Source organism: Rhipicephalus sanguineus, chromosome 1 (genome assembly GCF_013339695.2).
Source record: "Rhipicephalus sanguineus isolate Rsan-2018 chromosome 1, BIME_Rsan_1.4, whole genome shotgun sequence".
Taxonomy (NCBI): Eukaryota; Metazoa; Arthropoda; class Arachnida; order Ixodida; family Ixodidae; genus Rhipicephalus; species Rhipicephalus sanguineus.
The window spans coordinates 225,249,062-225,255,902 of record NC_051176.1 but is presented as its reverse complement, the minus strand read 5'-3'; the positions used below and the strand labels follow the sequence as shown (position 1 = coordinate 225,255,902).

The window sequence follows — 6,841 nt, the reverse complement described above, 5'->3', positions numbered from 1 at the left end:
GTGGTAGTTAGTTAGTTAGTTAGTTAGTTAGTTAGTTAGTTAGTTATTTAGTTAGTTAGTAGTTAGTTAGTTAGTTAGTTAGTTAGTTAGTTAGTTGTTAGTTAGTTAGTTAGTTTAGTTGTAGTTAGTTAGTTAGTTAGTTAGTTAGTTAGTTATTAGTTAGTTAGTTAGTTAGTTAGTTAGTTAGTTAGTTAGTTAGTTAGTTAGTTAGTTAGTTAGTTAGTTAGTTAGTTAGTTAGTTAGTTAGTTAGTTAGTTAGTTAGATTCCAATACTGCCACTTTCACTTCATATATCAGCAGCTGCGCGGGCCGTACAAGGCCTTACAATGAGTTACAAATTGCTACAAAGTGACTACTGAACTTCTGAACACCACTTCCGAAGCAAAGGCAAAGACAGAAGCAAAGCGCAGGTTTGCGCTCTTGGCAAACCTGCGCTTTGCTTCTCTCTTTGCGTCGGGAGTGGTGATTAGAAGCTGAGTAGTCACTTTGTAACGCTTTGATCAAACTGTTATCATTGGAAGCAGAACCCCCACAGGTGGGGGTTCTGCTTCGAATGCGAGTGACAGAGACGCGATTTGATGAAGCAAATTCTCACCATAACAGACGTTAAAAGCGGAACGAGATGCGGTATTCTTCGCCGAGCATCACATAACAGCGCCTGGCCTGGTGCTATTCGCTCGCTTAAGCAAACACACGCTGTTTTCCACCACCGCAGTGAAGCAAGACTTTGCGGCGGTCTTCAACCGCTTCAAGGGCTTGCTCTCGTGAAACGCTATGACTGACCTCCTGGTAGGGTCCGACCGTCATAGGAGGAGATGGAAGAGCTGAGCCTTGGTAGACTGTAGCATTGGTGAGGGTGGCGGTGCTCCATTGGTTGGCCAGTGGCTATTTATTGAGAACACGACTGGGCGAAGCTTCCTCGGCCGATAACATCTGACGTCTAGTACGTGTAGCTCCTTCCTAAGGCCCAATATAACCTGGCGCAGCTGTAAGAGAGTACTGAGGAATTCACAAACAAAAAAACAGACAGGCAAATAAATAAGACGTTGCCTTAAACTTTGCTCTGGTGCAATCTTAGTTTTAGTCGCACATTGGAATGTAATGTGGGCACTTACAAAGATTCAAGAACTGCAGCATGTCATTACAAGAATTTTATTGAGGCCCTGAGGAGCTCACGCCCGGGATGACTCAGGATGAGTTCAGAAGGCCCATGATGTCGTGGTGGGTCTAAGCCTGCCAGTCAAGAACTGCGAGGCTCACAGAATAATTTCATGCTACAAGACAATGATTCTTAGCACTGTGAATATGGTCAAAAGTCAGTGGTGCACTGCGGCAAAGATCATCAGGGCTGACGACAGCGTCAGCTCTTACATACTCGGAGAAGCAGCACATACACTTGTGCCATTCACAGACCCAAGTAGCGAAGCGTGCCCTGCAGATCCACCTTGGGATGCAGCGCTGGCCGACTCAGCGTGAGCGCAAATGGTCAGGGCCCCCCGTCATGCGGGCGCGGAGCCCAGGCGGAAGCGGCGCGTTCTGGCAGCCGGCCGGGCATGCGCGCTGGACGCGCGGCCCGAAAGAGAGTGACGATGCGCGGCCGGGGGCGAGGACCAGGGCTCACGAGGGACAAGGTGGTTGCCAGCCTTCTCCACCTGTTGGCCGGCTATTTCCGGCGCGACCGAGGTGGTTGGTCGCGTCTGCGAGGAGTCTGCAGAGCGTCACGGCACCAGCGGCGCCTCATTCCGTCAGGACCCCCGCCGCGTCCATGCAATAGCAGGTCGCCGCCGGTGCACACGTTCTCAAAGGAACTGCTCCGCAGCGACAGCGCCATCAGCAACGACAGCATGACGACCTGCCCTGCCGAAGGCCGATGAGTGTTAGGCTTAGTGTAAACACGCGCCTGGACCACGCGGCTTGGTGGGAGCAACCACGTCTTTGGATAACCGAAACCTTTTCAGGTAAGGGTTGCATCAGCGTGTCCAGCATTCACCTGTTCAGTATTTGCTTAAAGCTTCGTGCGCCTCCGGTAGAGCGGTGTGACGGGCAACTTTGCAGTCCTTGGCGATCAAGTGTCGCTTATGAGGCAACTGGAAAGTTCTTCGTCTGCTTGCCAAGCGTATGTGCGCACTGAACTCGAAGTACTTCGTATCGGCGTTATGGGCCCTGCCTGAGCGTGGAACGGTCGCTTAGGTCACGCTGCGCCGCCTCTCGTGTGGCGTCATTACTGTCCATATGAGTATTGTCGATTCTCGTGACACTGGTAAAGATGCAGTTACAGTGGATGCTGTCCGATTTTTCCGTATTAAATGCCCAATCCGCTGCAGCGGCATGCTTTCAATGAGACTTTAAAAACACAATTTCTATCTTGCAAGCGTGAGGTTCATTACCGTCCAATCTTACAGGAAAGTTATAGTCATACCTATTTTTTTTTTAAGTTGTCAAACTTTATCCGCGATTTGCCAGTGTCTTGGCTGTGATTCGGTCATCGCTTCGTTAAATGCCACACGGAACTGTAACAAAACTGAACTGCAGGAGGTAACAAAATCAACATACGTGCAGACCATTCATCGGCCGACAAGTGCCCCTTTCCGAGTGAGGTTGTAAAACACTGGATTTGCTTCAATCATGCCCTGAGCGACAGACCCCTGTGACTTGACATAATCAGTGGGATTTTATGTTTGTCAGCTGCATATGCGTGTTGTTATATATCTGTTTTATCTGTGTTGAACTTGTGATCTCATTTCTTCATTTTTTTTCTGTACTTTTATGGCTAATAAGGTATGAACCCTATGGTAAGATTTTTATACGTTTCTACCCGTAAAAGTAGTCGAAAGTTCATCGTATAGCTGTACTTGATCATACTGTACGACATGACTAATCATAAAGGTAATTTAGAAATGCTTATAAACCATTTCTGAACTCAGCTTCGATATAATTCAACTTTCCTATCATCCAATATACACAGAATTTATACCATCGTTGCTTTTTGAAAGCATAATTGCAAATCTAGCGGAAGTCTTACCAACAAAAGCTTATCCGAGCGGCCTCTGAGCTGTTTTTGTGCTCTCACTACGTAGTTCCGGGGTAACGCGCAAACAGGATCGCCAGTTAAATCGAGGTTGCAGGTATGTTAGCTGTTTATTTTACTATACTTTTCTTCCTTTTTACTCTGTCGATGAACAAATAGACCAAGTAATAACAAGCAGCGGTGTATACCACTGGTCGTTCACTCGCCGCTTGCGTCATCACGCAAATTTCAAAATTTGAAATCCTACGATTGGTAGTGCGTGTCGCGGTCCTCCACCTCACGGACTCGAGCCGGACAAATTGATTAGATATGTCCAGAAGTCTATATGGCATGTTATGATCTCAGCAAACTATGTGTAGTTCTAGCGGCCAACATACTGAGAGAACAAGCTAAAACTATAGTGACAGCAGTTTATTATTATTATTATTATTATTATTATTATTATTATTATTATTATTATTATTATTATTATTATTATTATTATTATTATTATTTGATACTAATACACAACACACAATGACACAGAGGAAATAGGGAAAGAGCAGGCATTGCTACCTGGCTACTCTTTCGGGAGGAGGGAACAGACAGAGCAAATGAAGATTGTAGGAAAGAAATAACTGGCTGTGTTATGTTTTCTTTTTCGTTTGTCTGCAGTTACTAAACAGCACCGGAAACACCAAGTTTTCTTCTCCCCTCCAAAGAGTTACACAGTGCATGCTGACGTGTACGTTCAAGGTTATTAATCTTACACGATCTTTACTCTGCCGCTGCTACATGAGATACACGATTTGATTGACTGATTGATTGATTGATTGATTGAGTGATTGATTGATTGATTGATTGATTGATTGATTGATTGATTGATTGATTGATTGATTGATTGATTGATTGATTGATTGATTGGCAGCGTTACATTTAGACGAAGAAGGCAGAGAAAGCTCGAAGGAGAGCTGACAGTAAAACGACCATTGAAACCGCGAATGGAAGCATTCTACCATGCGTCGAGGCAACCCTCGTCAGTGGCCGATGGTTGCATGGGCAGGACGGCTTCCTCATTCGACCGAGCAGTTAACTCGCACACGTGGCTGCAGGGCCGAGCGAAAACACGCGCAAACAACCGCCGCGTGAAACAACAACCGCGCAGCCAATTCCAGAGTCGAGGCGCACGTGTGAAGTGAACATTAGCACGCGCACATGGGGCCGGCACTCCCGTCCGAAAAAAGAAAGAAAGCAAAGCAGCGAGTGAAACGGACGAAGATGAGAGCAGCGCGAGGTAGGGGGCGAAAAACGCTGCCCCGAAAGCGGGATGCAAAGGGAGCAGACCTGAGCGCCGCAGTTTTCCTCTTGCTCCCAATATCCGTTTTTTTTTTTCGTTTTTATCTTCTCATTGTATAGCTGCCCACTTGCGTTATCATTTCTGTTATTTAACACAGTGGAAGCGCCTCAGTGGTATTCTAAATGAGCCTACATTTGCTATGAGAAAATAACGGTTGGCAAGAAGGCCTTCTTCATTCTCTTCGTGTGGAATTTGGTGCGAGACACACGTGGGAAGGCAGGCAGTGAGACGCGAGTGCCGGCGGGCGTCCGCGTATGAGACAGGATACCGCGCATGTGGCTTCCGGCCCCACGCAAAGCGCACTGCCGAGACACTTGTTGCGTCCCCACATGCACAAACGGGATCTCACTTCTTCCTTTCTTTTTTCTTTTTTTTTTTGCGCTAGTGTACGTGTCTTACGAAACATCTGGCGCTGCCAGACAGTTAAGTGTCTCTGGAAGTTGTATGAGCATGCATAAGAAGTTGCCGCCATCTGGATAGTACTGCTGCAGTACTAACCTCTGGGGCCAAAACAAGGAGGGTAGCGCAGAAATTCGAAAGGGAGCTGGAGGACCGTGCAGCAAGATATGAAACGAAAAAAAGACAGGTGTGTCGCGAATAGACAGAAAGACAGAAAAACAGATTTGGGGTAGAACATTAATGGGTGCATGACACAGTTGTCATTAAAAGTTGTAGTGTATACTTGGCAAGCCGTATATAATGCGCAAAACAGCTTGTTGTCTGTTAGAGCAAAAATAACAGATGCCGAGTGAAGGGAAACGCCGTTGAACGTGACAAAGCAATAGGTAGCGGTTAATTGTAGATCTGTGGCAGATAGTAATATTATGTAATAGAATTAAGACGGCTGCTCTTGGTCTTGATTCAGAAAATTTCTGTTATGTGTACAGCTGCGCAGCGTGACCGACAATAAATCACGAAGAAAGTCAATAAAATGCGATAATATAGCGCTTTGTAAAGAGGAATATGGGGGCTAATGGGACCCCGGACCGCAATTCTAACACGTGGAGTTCTTTTGCTGCAGCACACTCCCCCCCCCCTTTTTTTTGATAAGGAGGGGGGGGTGGTTGCCGTTTCCTCACGGCGGTGACTCGGAGGTTATATGGTGGTCTACTGCAGGGCATGCAATCAAGTTCGAATTCGCGTGCGGCAAAGGCCGTAGTTCGATGCGCGGCTGTTCATAAAAAAATTGCAAGGTGTGGATATCGCGCGCAGATTTCTAATTAAATAATAATATCTGGGTTTTACGTGCCAAAACCACGACATGTTTATGAGGCAGGACGTAGTGGAGGGCTTCGAATATTTCCGCAACTTGGGGTCCTTTAGAGTGCACCTAAGTCTAAGTCTACGCCGTGGTCTTAGTACACGGGCCTCTAGCATTTCGCCTCCATCGAAATGCGTCTGCCGCGGCCTTGTCCGAGCATGCGACTTTCGGGTCAGCAGCCGAGCATCGACCACTGCACCACCGCGACGGCTAGAATACTAATTCTACCACACAGACTTGATCTCATGGTTCTTTAAATCTTCGATGCCTTTGTAATTTTCTTTCTATAAGCATTCATATGCCCCAAAATTTGTGTGAATTCAGTCGGAAATTACGCAAAAGTTTCAAACATTTAATTATCGATGCCTTGTGCTACAGTGCGACTGGTCCAGCTGGGCAGAGAAAGAACAAACCAAATTGCCATGCAAAAAGAGGCGTCCGCTGAAACACGCTAAACCAAAAGCGAAAAAAAAAATATCCTAGTACGGGCAGCCGATGCCGCGTTACGGCTGTTTAAAAGCAGCAGTTATCTTCTACCTCACTTTTTCTTTCCAAGAGAGGGGCCTTACAAAACAAAGAAGCGTAACTGAAAATCTCCTGGCTGGGATATGGGATGCAAAAAAAAAAGAAAAAGAAAGAAGGAAAGAAAGAAAAGAAGGCACGCAAGAGTGTCGCTGCTCAAGGTAAAGTTAAGGTGACAACGGCTCCCGCTGGGAGAGAGACAAACTGACTGAATGACTAAAGTAATATATAGGCAACCAAAAAAAAAGAAAAAACTACGGCGCGGGCACGCCACCGTCCCTCTCTGCGACGGGCTGCTACCGGTGTAAGCGCAATCGCCTAAAAACCACAACCTAGCCCCATCTGAGAAGGAGAGAGAAAGAAACACGGGCGCGGGGCACGCGAGGGGGTGGTGGGAGTGGTGGCGGTGGTGGTGGCGTACGGAGGTCTGGAGGTTGCAGCAGGCAGGGGGGGGGGGGGGGGGGGGGCGAGCCGGCGGATACGTCACACGATCCTCCCTTCACTATACCGCGACTTTCTCTTTCCCCTCCTGACGTGTCTTTCTTTTCTCTTTTTTCGAAGAGATCAGTGTGTTACGCGCGCGCTGCTCTTGTTTTCGCTACGTGATTTCCTCCGGAGTCCTCTCTGTCTCCTCCCCCTCCTCCAACCTCCGGACCCGCGGAAAAGGAGGTGTAGGAGGAGCCTCCTCCCGGAG

The 6,841-nt window shown here is 47.2% G+C and overlaps 1 protein-coding gene across 1 annotated transcript in view; it reads left to right on the top strand.

Moving 5' to 3' along the window:
• The first annotated feature begins 1,639 nt into the window (after positions 1–1,639).
• LOC119373361 (transcriptional repressor scratch 2) overlaps positions 1,640–6,841 on the top strand; it is a 30,210-nt gene continuing 25,008 nt past the window's right edge. Inside the window, exon 1 of the mRNA XM_037643387.2 lies at positions 1,640–1,958. The gene's annotated coding sequence lies outside the window, so the exon portion shown is untranslated. The remainder of the gene's footprint in view (positions 1,959–6,841) is intronic.